This window comes from Saimiri boliviensis, chromosome 1 (assembly GCF_048565385.1).
Source record: "Saimiri boliviensis isolate mSaiBol1 chromosome 1, mSaiBol1.pri, whole genome shotgun sequence".
In the NCBI taxonomy this organism is placed as follows: Eukaryota; Metazoa; Chordata; class Mammalia; order Primates; family Cebidae; genus Saimiri; species Saimiri boliviensis.
In genome coordinates this window covers 278,756,976-278,772,349 of record NC_133449.1, presented here as the reverse complement: position 1 = coordinate 278,772,349, position 15,374 = coordinate 278,756,976, and positions in this window count along the sequence as shown.

Here is a 15,374-nt window from a genome sequence, read left to right as displayed (position 1 = left end):
GTGTAGAGCCTCTTTCAGGAGTTCTTGTAGAGCAGGTTTGGTGGTGATGAAATCTCTGAGTGCTTGCTTGTTCACAAAGGATTTTATTTTTCCTTCACTTATGAAGCTGAGTTTGGCTGGATAGGAGATTCTGGGTTGAAAGTTCTTTTCTTTAAGGATGTTGAATATTGGCCCCCAGTCTCTTCTGGCTTGTAGGGTTTCTGCTGAGAGATCTGCTGTGAGTCTAATGGGCTTCCCTTTGTGGGTAACCCGACCTTTCTCTCTGGCTGCCCTTAGCATTTTCTCTTTCATTTCAACCCTGGTGAATCTGACGATTATGTGCCTTGGGGTTGCTCTTCTTGAGGAATATCTCTGTGGTGTTCTCTGTATTTCCTGGATTTGAATATTGGTCTGCCTTGCTAGGTTGGAGAAGTTTTCCTGGATAATATCCTGAAGAGTATTTTCCAGCTTGGATTCATTCTCTTCATCACATTCAGGTACACCTATCAGACGTAGATTAGGTCTTTTCACATAGTCCCACATTTCTTGAAGATTTTGTTCATTCCTTTTTGCGCTTTTTTTCTCTGTTCTTGCCTTCTCTTTTTATTTCATTGAGTTGGTCTTCGACCTCTGATATCCTTTCTTCTGCTTGGTCAATTCGGCTGTTGAAGCTTGTGCATGCTTCACGAAGTTCTCGTGTTGTGTTTTTCAGCTCCATCAATTCACTTATTCTCCTCTCTATGCTGTCCATTCTCGTCAGCAGTTCGTCCAATCTTTTTTCAAGGTTCCTATTTTCTTTGCGATGGGTTAGAACATGTTCTTTTAGCTCATTGTAGTTTCTTACTACCCATCTTCTGAAGTCTGATTCTGTCATTTCATCATCCTCCTTCTCCATCCGGTCTGGTTCCCTTGCTGGTGAGGAGTTGTGATCACTTTTAGGAGGAGAGGTGTTCTGGTTTCGGGAGTTTTCATCCTTTTTACGCTGGTTTCTACCCATTTTTGTGGGTTTATCCACCTGTTGTCTGTCTCTGTCCCAGGGAGTTGGAGCTTTATGAGTTTCCCTTGCACTATTGCCTTTTTTGATTTTTTTTTTTTCAGGTCGGACCCGCCCAGCTAGCAGCACGCCTAGCCTCTGCCTGCCCGCAGGGGCTTTGCTGAGCTGCTGTGGGCTCCGCCCAGCTGCCCTGAGCTCTTCCCTGTAGTCCTTTTTATATGGGCGTAGTTAGAACTGTCTGGGCAATGGTGGCCCCGCCTCTGTTATGGCGGACTCTCTCTGTTGTGGCAGGTTGCCTCGGCAACGGCGGGTTGCCTCGGCAACGGCAGCCTGCCTCCATAGCGGTGGAGAGTCTCAGTAATGGCGGAAGCCCCTCCCCCACGGAGCCGGACCGTCCTGGTTCAGCTGTGCTTGGTTTGAAGGGCTCAACCCAGAGGGTTTCCAATTACTGTTTTTGTTTCCGTTGTTGTTGGGGGTGGAGGGGTGGGACCAACCGAGCCTGATCACCTGGCTCCCTGACTCAGAGTCTTTTCTTTTAAGTTGAACGACCCCGCGTTCCGGTCGCTTGTTGAAAAGGCGCCGGGATCTCCCGTGCTGCGACTCACGGAGTCGGCTCGAACCGCGGCGCCGGCTCCTGGCGGATTTTTTGCCTAGGAATCTCCTGGCCTGACTTGCTATTTCAGATGAATGGGCTATTCTGCCGTCTCAGGGCTCTGCTCGCCAGCTAAGAGGGCTCCCAGACCAGTGGCTTTTGTACGGAGAACCGCAGCAACAGGGAGTGGTCACAGCAGCCGCGCGGGCGGAATCAGCCCCGCGGGGGCCAAAACAGCCGCACCGGCTGGGACTGCGACGCTGGCGACCCCTCTGCCTGGGTATCTCCTGGTCTGTGGGCAATAAGAGTTCGTCTGGAAATGCGGCGTCCACTCACCCTCTGCACTTTCACTGGGAGCTGAAGTCCTGAGCTGTTCTTAGGCGGCCATCTTGAAAGTCGGCTCGTGCTTAATATCTTAAAATTGATTTAGCCCCAAAAGTCACATCTCTGTGTTAATTTAAAATTAACATTATATAATATTGGAAATCTACAAACTATTATAATCAGTCCAAAGGTGAGTACATAAATGAAATAAACAATGACCATTATAAAACATAGGAAACCTAAGTTCAGCATTTCCACACTTCCAGTTATATAAGCTAAATAAAAGTACTTTGTTCTATTATACACTCCTAGATGTGGCATTAACAGTTCAACTGGTCTCATTTAGTTTCAGTGATTCTTACAAAGAAGCAAAATCTCAATAGACAGTCCAATATCATTAATAAAAAGGAAGCTAAGTTTGCAATGCAAATTCCTTTAAAATAACATCAATGTAGTGTGGAATTACGGCATGATAAATACAGATATTTTTAATTTGAAGGATTTAATTTGCCTATTTTGCTAATAATGTTGAAAATTTTTAAGTTTCATGCGTGAAGCCCAAGTCAGGGCCAACTCTCTAGATGTTTTTGAAACTACTGTAGTATAAACTTGTATTCAAATACATTTTAGTTCTCAAAACGTTCATACCACATCACCGTCTTGACTGGCATTAATTAGAGGCTTTGTCTGGCAGTCTCTGCAGAAAGACTGAGAACTGAATGTACTAACAAAGCCACTAGATTAATTGTCTGCAGTGATGGACATGTAGGACCAAATATTCAAAAAGCATTTAGTACTTTTTCTATGATGGCCGATTTGACTTATTAGTTTCAAGTAATGTCTACATTGTCAGTCTTGTTTCAACGGGACAAAAGGATGTCAGTGAAATGTTTTCAGAGGCGTGAAGGTTGAGGAAAACTATTTCCAACAATGGCTAAGCTGTGTGGTACCAGCCACACAGATCAAGAGACTCCCTCCAGTTGTTCCAGGGTGCTAATTTGATTTTCTAGAATAATTTTATGTTTGAGTAGAGTTGACTTACAGATAGGTTATAAATGTATTGTTTTGAAGGATACATTTAATTGCATAGTCTGTATTTTATTAAGAACTTATAAAAATAAATAAAATGTGTGCGAATGCTCTAGTCTATGCTATTTGATAATTTTTCTTATAAAACAAAATTTAAATATAATTGATAATTCCAGATAATTCTATATATGTTGAGCTAATATAATTATGTTCACACGGTATTAAAAGCAGATAATATCTACCTCTAAATGTTATAATGGTATGATAAAACATTTTCTTTTGAGAAAAATGCTAAATATGCAAAATGGAAGACAATAAGGAGTAAGTATTATATTTTCAGAAGCCAAACAATTATTTTAAATGTTCTAGTTAAACACTATACTCTCAGGGATCCTGTCTATAGTTCATTAAATGTTCTAGACCTATGATGAAATACATAATATTATTAATATTTATAATCTTAAAATAAAAATGATGGGATTAAATGGGCTTTTAAGTGTGTAATGTAACAAATTTAAAAATTGTATTTCCCTGGCACACATAGGACACATGATATCAAAATACTAAAGAATTCCTGTAAATGCTTTATCTAAGTGATATAAAATATTTTATTGTCTGTAACCAGTCTAATGTGAAGAAAATAGTTTGGCATGACGGTTTGATATAAACCTAAAGAATTCTTTGTTATCTATTTTATTATCTCTAAATATCTCCTGATTTTTTGTCAAAAATTATTGTTTGTTGTGAAGATCAAATGAGAACACATTTTACAATGTTTGAAAACTGGGCCGGGCTCGGTGGCTCACACCAGCACTTTGGAAGGCCAAGGTGGGTGGATCACGAAGTCAAGAAATTGAGACCATTCTGGCCAGTATAGTGAAACCCCATCTCTACTAAAATACAAAAATTATCTGGGTGTGGTGGTACACACCTGTAGTCCCAACTACTAGAGAGGCTGAGGCAGGAGAATTGCTTGAACCCGGAGGCGGAGAGTGCAGTGAGCCGAGATCGTGCCACCCCACTCCAGCCTGGCACCTGGCAACAAAGCAAAACTCTGTCTCAAAAAAAAAAAAAAGTTTGAAAACTGGCAACAATATAGCTTTTGAAGCCCTTTATATCTAGACTTCATCCTAGACTTCATCCTATCTCTGCAGCTACATCAATCATTCTACTTCTGGTAATTTATGATAGATTGTACTGCTATTAGCATTGCCAGATAAAACGCAAAAAGCCTAGTTAAATTTGAATTGTATATAAGCAAGGAATACTTCTTTTAGTTTGAGTGTGTCTCATATATTACAATGAGCATGATTATGGTAAAAATATTCAGTAGAGTCAAGTAGAGCTGAATAGTCCCATGCTATATTTGGGGCATAGTTATACTAAAATAAAAATAATAGTTTAGGTAAAATTAAATTTAACTGGACACCTTAGACTTGTGTTTACTAAATATGGCTACCCTAGCCATTGCCAAATTGATTAAGCTTACAACTATGCTTACCAGAATCCCTTTGACTGTATATAGATTTGGCCAAAATGAACTTTGAATATGACTTCCATGATGGAAATAAAGTGGCCACTATTATTTTGTAGGTCATTGAGGTCAGATAGGGTGATGGAAAAAGAGATACCTGTTGGGATTTAACTTAATCTCACTGTCCTTGATGAAGCCCTTAATTTCAGTCTTGATCGCTGAGGTTTAATTGTGGGAAGAAACCTCCTCAGGAGCTGGCAGGGACACATTTAGATTCTCAGCTTTTCCCACAAAATCGCTAACTTGTCCATCTGTGTGATGCTTCCTGAGGACTTGTTAGTCTATTTTTCTCTGTGTCTGCTTATCCAATTAATCTTCACTTCTCAGTTTCTCCCACATTTATGTAAAACCTAATTTCTGTAATATCCATTACAAGGGATGTGAAGGACCTCTTCAAGGAGAACTACAAACCACTGCTCTAGGAAATAAGGGAGGACACAAACAGATGGAAAAACATTCCATGCTCATGGTTAGAAAGAATCAATATCATGAAAATGGCCATATTGCCCAAAGTAATTTACAGATTCAATATTATCCCCATCAAACTACCAATGACTTTTTTTCACAGAACTGGAAAAACCACCTTACTTAATATGGAACCAAAAAAGAGCCTGCATAGCCAAGACAATCCTAAGTAAAAACTTACACATACACACACACACACGAAAAAAAAAAAAAAAAAAAAAGCTGTAGCATCATGTTACCTGACTTCAAACTATACTACAAGGCTACTGTACTCAAAGCAACATGGTACTGATTCCAAAACAGAGATATAGACCAATGGAACAGAACAGAGGCCTCAGAAAGAACTTTGTGCAACTACAACCATCCGATCTTTGACAAACGTGACCAAAAAAAGTAATGAGGAAATGATTCCCCATTTAATAAATGATGTTGGGAAAACTGGCTAGCCATATGCAGAAAGCTGAAATTGGAACCTTTCTTTACACCTTATACAAAAAATAACTCTAGATGGATTAAATATTTAAACATGAGGCCTATCACCATAAAAACTCTAGAAGAATATCTAGCAATGCCATTCATGACATAGGCACCAGCAAGAACTTTATGACTGAAACACAAGAAGCAATGGCAACAAAAGCCAAAATAGACAAATGGTTTCTAATTAAACTTAAGAGCTTCTGTACAGCAAAAGAAACTATCATTAGAGTGAACAAGCAACCTACATCATAGGAGAAAAGTTTTGCAATCTACCCTTCTGACAAAGGGATACTATCCAGAATCTATGGAGAATTTAAACAAATTTATAAGAAAAAACAACAACCCCATCAAAAGGTGGAAAACGTATATGAACAGACATTTTTCAAAAGAAGACATGTATACAGCCAACAAACATATGAAAAAAAAAGCTTAACATCAATGGTCATTAGATAAATGCAAATCAAACCCACATTAAGATACCATCTCATGCCAGTTAGAATGGCAATCATTAAAAAAATCTAGAGACAACAAATGTTGGCGAGGATGTGGACAAATAGGAATGCTTTTACACTGTTGGTGGGAGTGTCGATTAATTCAACCATTGTGGAAGACAGTGTGTTGATTCCTCAAGGATCTAGAAATAGAAATGCCATTTGCCCCAGCAATCCCATTACTCAGTATATACAGAAAGAATTATGAATAATTCTATTATAAAGACACAGGCACACCTATGTTTATTATGGCACTATTTACAATAGCAAAGACTTGGAATCAACCCAAATGTCCATCAATGATAGACTGGATAAAGAAAATATGGTACATATACACCATGGAATACTATGCAGCCAGAAAAAAGAATGAGTTCATATCCCTTGCATGGATGTAGATGAAAATCATTCCCAGCAAACTGACACAAGAACAGAAAACAAAACATTCCATTTTCTCACTCATAAATGGGTTTTGAACAATGCGAACACATGGACACGGGAAAGGGAACATCACACACCAGAGCCTGGGGAGTAGGGAGCTACAAGAGGAAAGCAGGGGGTGGGAGGATTGCAGACGGATAACATTAGGAGAAATACCTAATGTAGATCATGGGGCAATGGATGCAGCAAACCACCACCATGGCATGTGTATACCTGTATAACAAACCTGCATGATCTGCACATGTACCCCAGAACTTAAAGTATAGTCAATGTTTTAAAAAGATAAATATGGATAATAGAAGTACAATAACTTGATTGGACTACTTTCATTAAGGGTAAATTGGCAAAATTTTGCAAGTAGCTTGGTTTATGTACTGCTTCCTTCTGGGCCAGATTTTGTAACTCAGTAAGTCTTTAAGATTTCAGTCTGCTTACAGGTCTGGACACTCAGCATATCCCCATAAGAAATGTGCTCATTATTTATCCTAATGTTAATATTTCTCCAGATTCTCCTGAAAGTTGTCAAACCCACCACCTATGGACACATAGGTTGTCTTATTCAGCACCCTGACATTGCATGCAATATTGCTACAGATTAAAAAATATAGTTTATAGTAAAGAAAGACATAAATGGGCTTATTGTAATGGAATTTCCTATTCTTAACCACTGGTCTTAACCACCTGGTTACATATATTTCATTACAGCTACTATGAGTGGTCTGAAGAAGCAGTAATATACACTAGCCAATACTTTGTGAGGTCCAGCTATGTCTTCCAGGATGTTGCATATGCTTCTTATCAGTGATCAGTATATAATGCTGTTTCTTTCATAGCTATATTCAAGCATATAAGAGTCAAGGGGTGAGGGGAAATAGTAGTTAGTAGCTTACCATTACCCCTAGCAATCCCTTAAGAAAATGTTTGCTTCCTATCTTACGATTCTGACTCTTCTGTTTTAGAAATAATATTTCTCAATAAAGGAACGATTTCTCTAAGGTACATAAAAAATGTAATGAAAAACTAGTTTCCATTAAACTGGTGGTTGAGACTGCCACCTGGCCATATCATGATATTTGTGACAGTTAACCATCAGGAAAAGAAGGAGATTAACACACTAGGTAGGTGGTTCCTTCTGAATCTCCACAGGAACTTGGGTTCTAGATTTACAATAGAAGTGGAGAGAGTATTTTGGAATTCAGGAGATCCACTGGGGCCTCTCTTAGAAATCTTTTTTCCTAAAATAAATGCCGAAGGAAAAGATTAACAGCTCAGTATAGGCATGACTGCTAATTACTCAGATGCTATAGAAATGAGGATTTGGGTGACTCTACTAGCAAGGAACCACGCCAAGCTAACATAATTTCTGAGGTCAAAGAGAATATGGAATTGGAAATAGAAGACAGTTATAAATACCACTTATAGCCACACGACCAGTTGTACATTTGCAAATGTTACTAATTAGGAATATTTATTCATTTTTTTAACATGAGTATACTTGTATATTCACTAACAAAGATTTTTCTTTCCCACTTTCCTTCTCTTAGTAGCTAACATAAGATGTGATAATCATAGTCAACCTTATATCCCAGTAGTTAACTTACAGAATATTAGAAGGGTAGCTACAGCTAGAAAAAAACAATGAATCTTACCAAATTATATAAGTATTTATGTATCTTCTTTTAGAATGAGGTTGAGTGAATTTTCAGTCGTGTGAGTCATGGTTGCCTCGTGTTGTGTGGAAGCAGATGCTTGCTGTTTCCTGAATTTGAAAATGAATATATTTCAATAGATACTATGAAAGCCAAAATGTGCTATTGTGGTTAAGCTGGATATTATGTTATTCAAAGTATTATTTCCTATATGGCTTTGAGATAATGTTGCCCAATATAGAAACTTGTTATTTTCACTACAGGAATTGGATGCACTTAGTTACTCAGGATTTCCTGCAAACCCAAACTTCTCCCTCTGCTCCAGGGTTTCAGAGGATTTGTTAGTCAGGCTTACTCTGTACTGTCTTTTTGTCCTTCTAAATCTTTGTTTCACATTTTCCCAAAAAATAGTATAAGCTGTAACTCCTTTACAAGATATTTATCCCATAGAGCAGACAAACTCCAGCTTGACCCTCAACAATCTGCTTCCTGAACTTTAGAAATTGTGAAATTGCCCCTCCTTGAGTATGGGTGGAAACTGTGCACTGCTGTTAACCAGTAGAGTATGGAAAATGTAATATGATATTACTCCCTTGGTTATGTTACCCTGTATAAAACTCTCTCTCTTAGCAGACTGTAGTGAGATCTACTCCTCCTGATCGCAAAGAGGTAATTTTTCCTCTCAAAGTATTCGAGGTAGGAGGTGGAACTTGACTCCAGGGATGGGGATCAGACACAGGACCAAATTGAAGACTTACTAGAACAGGGCCAGTGCAGAATCAGCTTTTCATCAGACATACACACCAGTGTGCTATTTCAGCTTACCACTGCCATGGCAACACCCAGAGTTACCACCCTTTTCTGTGACAATGACCTGATGGCCCAAAAGTTACTACTCCTTCCCTAGCAATTTCTGCGTACACTACCCCTTAATCTGCATGTGATAAAAGTATGTATAAACAGGACTGCAAAACTGTCCTGAGCTTCTACTCTCTGCCTGCAAGGTAAGAGAAGTCATGGAACGATAAAACTACTGGAGTTGTAACACTTCCTCTTCAATAAAACTGTTTTCTTCTACCTCTGGCTTGAATAAGAATTCAAGGGCAAAGCCAAGAACCCTAATGGGCTAAGCCCCATTTTGAGACTCACCTGCCCTGCATCACTATGACATGAACTGTCCAAGGAGAAGCCAAATTGGAGCATATTGTGTGCAACCTCTAGTTGCTGAGAGTCTCATTCTTGCAGCTGCAAGGGACTGAAAATTTTGCCAACAACCACATGAGCCTGGAAGGAAACATACGTTCCAGAAAGGAACACAGCCTGGCTAACATGTTGACTACAGCTTTGTGAGACTCTGAGCATAGAAAGCAGATAAAACAATATCTTGACTCTGTTCTCACAGAAACTGTGAAATAATGAATCTATTGTTATAAGCTGATAATCCTGTGTTAATTTATTAGACAGCAGTAGAAAACCAGTATAGCCCATAATACTCATAATGGTAATGCTATACTGACTGAAATCTAATTGATTTGCACTTTATAGTAGATATTACTGCTGGGATTTTACATTTATTTTAACTAATTGTTTTTTCCATGAAGCTGGAAATTTCACATAGGAGTTTCTTTTTTATGTTTCCAGTATCAGTATATACAAATATACAAGGCACCTAATAAATAGTTGTTGAATGACAGTGATTGATTGATCAAACCAATAAATTAATGAGAAAATTATGATTCCATATTAGATTTTGTTTGGAAAATGAGAATGAATCATATTAATTAAAATGTTCCTCAATTTATGTCAGGACAGTATATTGTAAAATTCCAAATTACTACCATAAGCTTGCTTTGGTATGTTTAAAAAATTATTTTAATTATTCTATTATAAGATTCTTGATGTGCACTGTTGAATCCCCTGAGGTACGCTTAAGAAATGCAAACTTTAGACACCAATTCAGATATAATGGATTAGAATTTCTTAGTGTGGAATCTCAGAATATCCATATTAAACAGATTCCTCAAGTAAAACTTACTTGTACAAATATTTAACAACCTTTTCTGGAGAAGCAGGACTTTCTTTATATGAAAGAAAAAAAATCTGTGCTTTGCACAGAAAGTAGGTATTTCACTGCACAAATTGGAAAATCAAAATAATCTATACCTACAATTGGGTTATAGGAATGAGTTAATATGCTGTTTTTAAAAGTTGGAGGACAATTTAACTGAAGAAATCAAAGTGTCAGAGTAAGGAATAAGGGCAAGGATGAAAAAGATCATGTATAAAATACCATCTGGAAATGCAGTTTTAGAATTTTATTTTGTATGTAATGTGTTAAAAATAATAATCTTAATTCACTTGCTTTTTGAAATGTTAAAAAGAATCTTTTTTTTTTTTAACTTGTAAACATAGTGTCAGATTGTTAGTGTTTCTCCATAAAAAGGGAATCTTGATTCTATTTCTTTTTATTACATCTCTGGTTTATAAAAATAATTTTAATATTTTTCTTGGTCTTTGTTGAAAGGATGGTATTTTGTTACTGTAAGAATATATTAGATGATCTTTAAAATCTATTTATCAAAAAACCATAATACTAATTAACTAAAACATCAGTAATCCAGAAATTCCTTAACATGCATTATTATGTTAAAATTGCTAATTTATTTTTACAGAAAATATCCTGATGAGCTTTTAATGGGAAATATGTTTACATTATAGTTACTAGCGAAAAACAATTAAAAAGGTAAAAATGCTTGAGAAAGCCATATAGTGAGGACAAAGTAGAAACAGTTTAAAATTGTCACTATAGCAATTTATAAGATTAATAAAATAGCAATGAATTTAGTTTAATGCTAAAATAAACACCAGACACTAATGTGTCTTTAAAGAGTAAATAATTAAAGTAATAATATCATTCCTTACTAGCTCATCTATTCACTATTTTTCCCTATTGGAAACAAAGCTCAGGACATATTTTATATTGATCGATTGATTTGTTGATTCATTGAGGCAATCTTGCTCTGTCACCCAGGCTGGAGTACAGTGATGCGATCTCTGCTGACTGAAGCCTCTCCCTCCCCCAGGTTCAAGTGATTATTCTGCCTCAGCCTCCTGAGTGGCTGGGATTACAGGCGCCCACCACCACATCAGGTTAATTTTTGTATTTTTAGTACAGGGGAGGTTTCACAATGTTGGATAGGCTGGTCTTGAACTCCTGACCTCAGGTGATCTGCTTGCCTCAGCCTCCTAAAGAGCTAGGATTACAGGCGTGGGCCACCACGTGCACCAGGAACATCTTAACATACCATTGTGACTTGGTTACCAAAGTTATAATCAAAGATATGATAATTGCATTTGTTGTAGTATGTGTCAACTAACTTTTAAAAATTCAACTTCCCCAGAGGATTTACAGAAGTTTTCATTCATTACCTTTTCCTCACTAGACTCTTCTGGAATGAAAACAAAGACTCAAATCAAATTTTAAAATCAGGAAGTTCTATGTACACTGAGAATACAGACTCTTGAAAAACGCCTGTATACCAAATCAAATGTCATGGTTTCAATATGGAAATATCTTTTTGTTAATATATTACTAAAATGAGATTGCTCTTTGGATAGCTTTTAAAGACTTTAAAAAAACAAAATGTCTGAGTCAAATGACATGTCAGGGCATGACAAAGGAGGATTTAGACAGTCATCAATAATACATATGTGTTAATAGCAATTGTTTTATTCCAAAACGGATCTTTCAAAAGTATACATCAAGTGTATGTTCTGTTAGTAATGTTATAAATATTTCTGTTGATAAGTCTCTCTAAAACAAAGAATTTTTATTTTTTTCTTTGTACCTTAAATTGGGTACAATCAACCATACAGAGAAGTGAGAACAAAAATTTATATAATATAGCATACATGAATGAGAACTGAATTTTATTTTTTCAAAATATAATTTATATATTTATCGAACATATTACTTTTAACATTTCAATATGTTTAGATATTTTAATGTTGTTAAGAAAATAATGACATAATTACATTGCAGTACTGACAAATCTAAGGTACACTGTGAAGCATTATAAAATGTCCACTAGGCAAAGAATTAGAAACTATACTTTCTAGACATTCTTAGCAACTTACTAGAGGTTTGACCTTGGATACTTCAAACATTAAATGGGGTTAATATCAAAATTAAATATGATAATGATATGTTGGTTTTTAAACCACTGAATGTCATTAATAAATATTAAATGCTCAATACTCTTATTTGTAAAGGATATCTTTTAATTATATAATAATTCACAGAAGACTTCTGTATAATAAGCTAACAATTGAGACCATATAGAATCATGTATATGTTTAAAATGACTTAATTCTATTACATAATCATAAACATAATTTAATAATTTATTAGGGGCATTAAATTTAGCCCATGCATATAAATTTAACTGTACATATGTGATGGAAAGATATTCACACACTTGACATTACATTTATCTATTAAGGCCAATTATTTTATTAACTTTCTTTCATTTTCAGTTGTAGTATACTTGACTCATGGAATTTTAGAATAGGAATGACTTAATTTACCATATCTAATGTCCAGCAGAGGTAGATTTTCATGAAGCTAATGAATCTGAGCTATGAGGTCTTATTATTAAAATTATCTTCTTTTCTTTGAGTCCTTGATATTTCATAAGTTTTAACCCTCAGATATACATATACTTTCCCAGCTACCAATGAAAGACACTTTTTGCTTTTGCTCCAGTGTTTGTGTGTGTGTAAACATATACATATGTGTTTATGTATAAGGATGCATGTATGTGAACATCTGTAAATGTGTGTATGTGTATGTACATGTGTTTCTGTATACACACACAAATCAGTGCTTTTATATTCAAATGTATATACACATACATATGCATATATATATATATATATATATATATATATATATATACACACACACACATATATATGGAGAGTGTGTATATATATGTATAGATACTCCCCAAAGGAAAATATTTTAATCGGCCTAGTTTGAATAGTTTGCCTATCCCAAAATTAGAGAGCAGGGCAAATTACTTTGAAGTTCCATTATAAGTAAAGTCTTGGAATGGGGAGAGATAATTTGGTGAAGAAAAGTATACTATTCCAAAAATGGTTGGACAAACCAAGCAACACACACATATTTGGAAAATTGGGGGTGAGTTGGTCATAGGCAAAATATAAGTTTAGGGAGGAAACAGGGTCCCAATCATAGGAGTCTTTACATGCTAAAGCAATTGGATTTTATGAAATTCAACAGCCCAGCTATGTGAATTGTTAACAGATTTTATCAATTGAGGCAACATATTTAGGGTTTAAGGAGAGAAATACACCTTGTATTGGTCTTGGAAAATTGGGTGTATAATGTGTTTTTCATAGACAATGGAATAAAGACAGATGTAAAGGATAAAGTGACAATTAAGTTCTAATTATAAGCATTAATTTTGCATAAATAAATAGTTTTATTGCTTTGAAGACGTATTTTACTAAAGTTGAATCACTGTTAAGCCATTTCAGGTTGTAGAAAATATTTGTGAAAGTCCAATCTCCTATTACCTACAGGACTGTTTCAGAGATTTTTATTTTATTTTGTAAAAGGAGTTCAGAACCAACAATGTAATTATTTTATTCTTGATTAAAAAACCAGCTTTATCTTGTAAGAATAAAAATGCTACAAGTGTAAATGAAGAAAAAATGTTAATGATGCTGTCAAAGGAAAACAGTTTTATGTTATTAATTAAGCACTGACAAAATTAAATATATATGAGTGTGAAATATTGATCTTTATGACTACTATAGTTTTATTAAAATTATATTACTGATTTTAAATCTTAACATGATATTTGTGAAATAGAGGCATAATTGTTTTCTCTACAAATATTAACCTGTATTTTTTTTAATGGCTGAAAAAATTCTTGTTTATTCTTATTTTCCTTGCTTTAAGCAAATGACCCTGAATAGTTGTATATATGTGTATGTTTGTCTGTGTATGTTTGTAGATACTTGTATTCGTATTTTTTGTCATTTAAAATGTATTTCTTTGAAACAGTAAATACTAATATTTATTTTAATAATTTTAGTCAATTTAATCTTTCTAAAAACCCCAAAAATGTATTCATAACTTTCAGAGCTGACAAACCTCATATATTTTGGGTGTAACTCATGTACTTTTTCATTTTACAGATAAATTTTTTTCTACTTTTATGAGCCAGAATTTATAGATTTTGAGGGACAGCAGTGAACAAAATAGATAAAAGATTTTTTTTTGCTTTATCATGCAATTATTTGAATATATTTTATCTCCTCTCAGCATATATTTTAAGTTTTAAAATTTTTAATGCAGCTTTTAACATATATTATTTTATTTTTTACATTGGCAGATAAAATGCTATGTGTTTACCATGTAAAATATGAAGTTTTGAAGTATGTATGTACTGTGGGATGACTCAATCTAGCTGATTAACATACTAATTACTTACCCTATTTATTTTTGTGTTGAGAACATTTTACACACACTCTCTTGGGATTTTTAAGAATGCAATATATTTTTGGTGATAGTCAATATTTTGTACACTTCATCTCTTCAACTTATTGCTCCTGTCTAATTGACATTGTGCATCCTTTGATCAACATCTTCACAACCTTCTCACCCCAACTGCCCCACACCCTGGTATGCCATTCTACTCTCTACTTCTATGACACCAACATTTTGAGATTCAGTGTGTGATTAAGATTATAAAGTAGTTTTCTTTCAATGCCTGGTTTATTTCACTTACTGTAATGTCCTTTAGGTTTATCTGTGTTGTTCCAAATAGCAATATTTTTTTTCTTTTCATAGCTGAATAGTATTCTATTGGTTTTATATATCACATTTTCTTTATCCATTTACACACTGATGGACATTTAAGTTAATCCTATGTCTTGGCTATTGTGAATAATGCTGAAGCAAGCATGGGAGGTAGCATATCTCTTCAACATACTATTTCCTTAAATATGTACACAGTAGTGGCATTTCTGGATTACATGGTAAATCTATTCATAATTTTCTGAGAAACGCTCATACTTGTGTCCATGATGGCTGTACTAATTTACTATCCAATCAGCAGCGTTCAAGTATTCTCTTTTCTCTGCATTCTCATCAAAACTTGTTATTTTTTTCCTCTTTTTGATAATAGTAATTTTAACTGCTGTGCAGTGTTATCTCATTGTACTTTTTATTGCATTTCCCCAATGGTTGCTATGTTGTATATGTTAAAATATAATTGTTGGCTATTTGTATTTTTTCTTCTAAGAATGTCAATTCTGGATTTGCCCATTTTTAAATTACATTATTGATTTTCTTGCTTCAGAGTTTTTA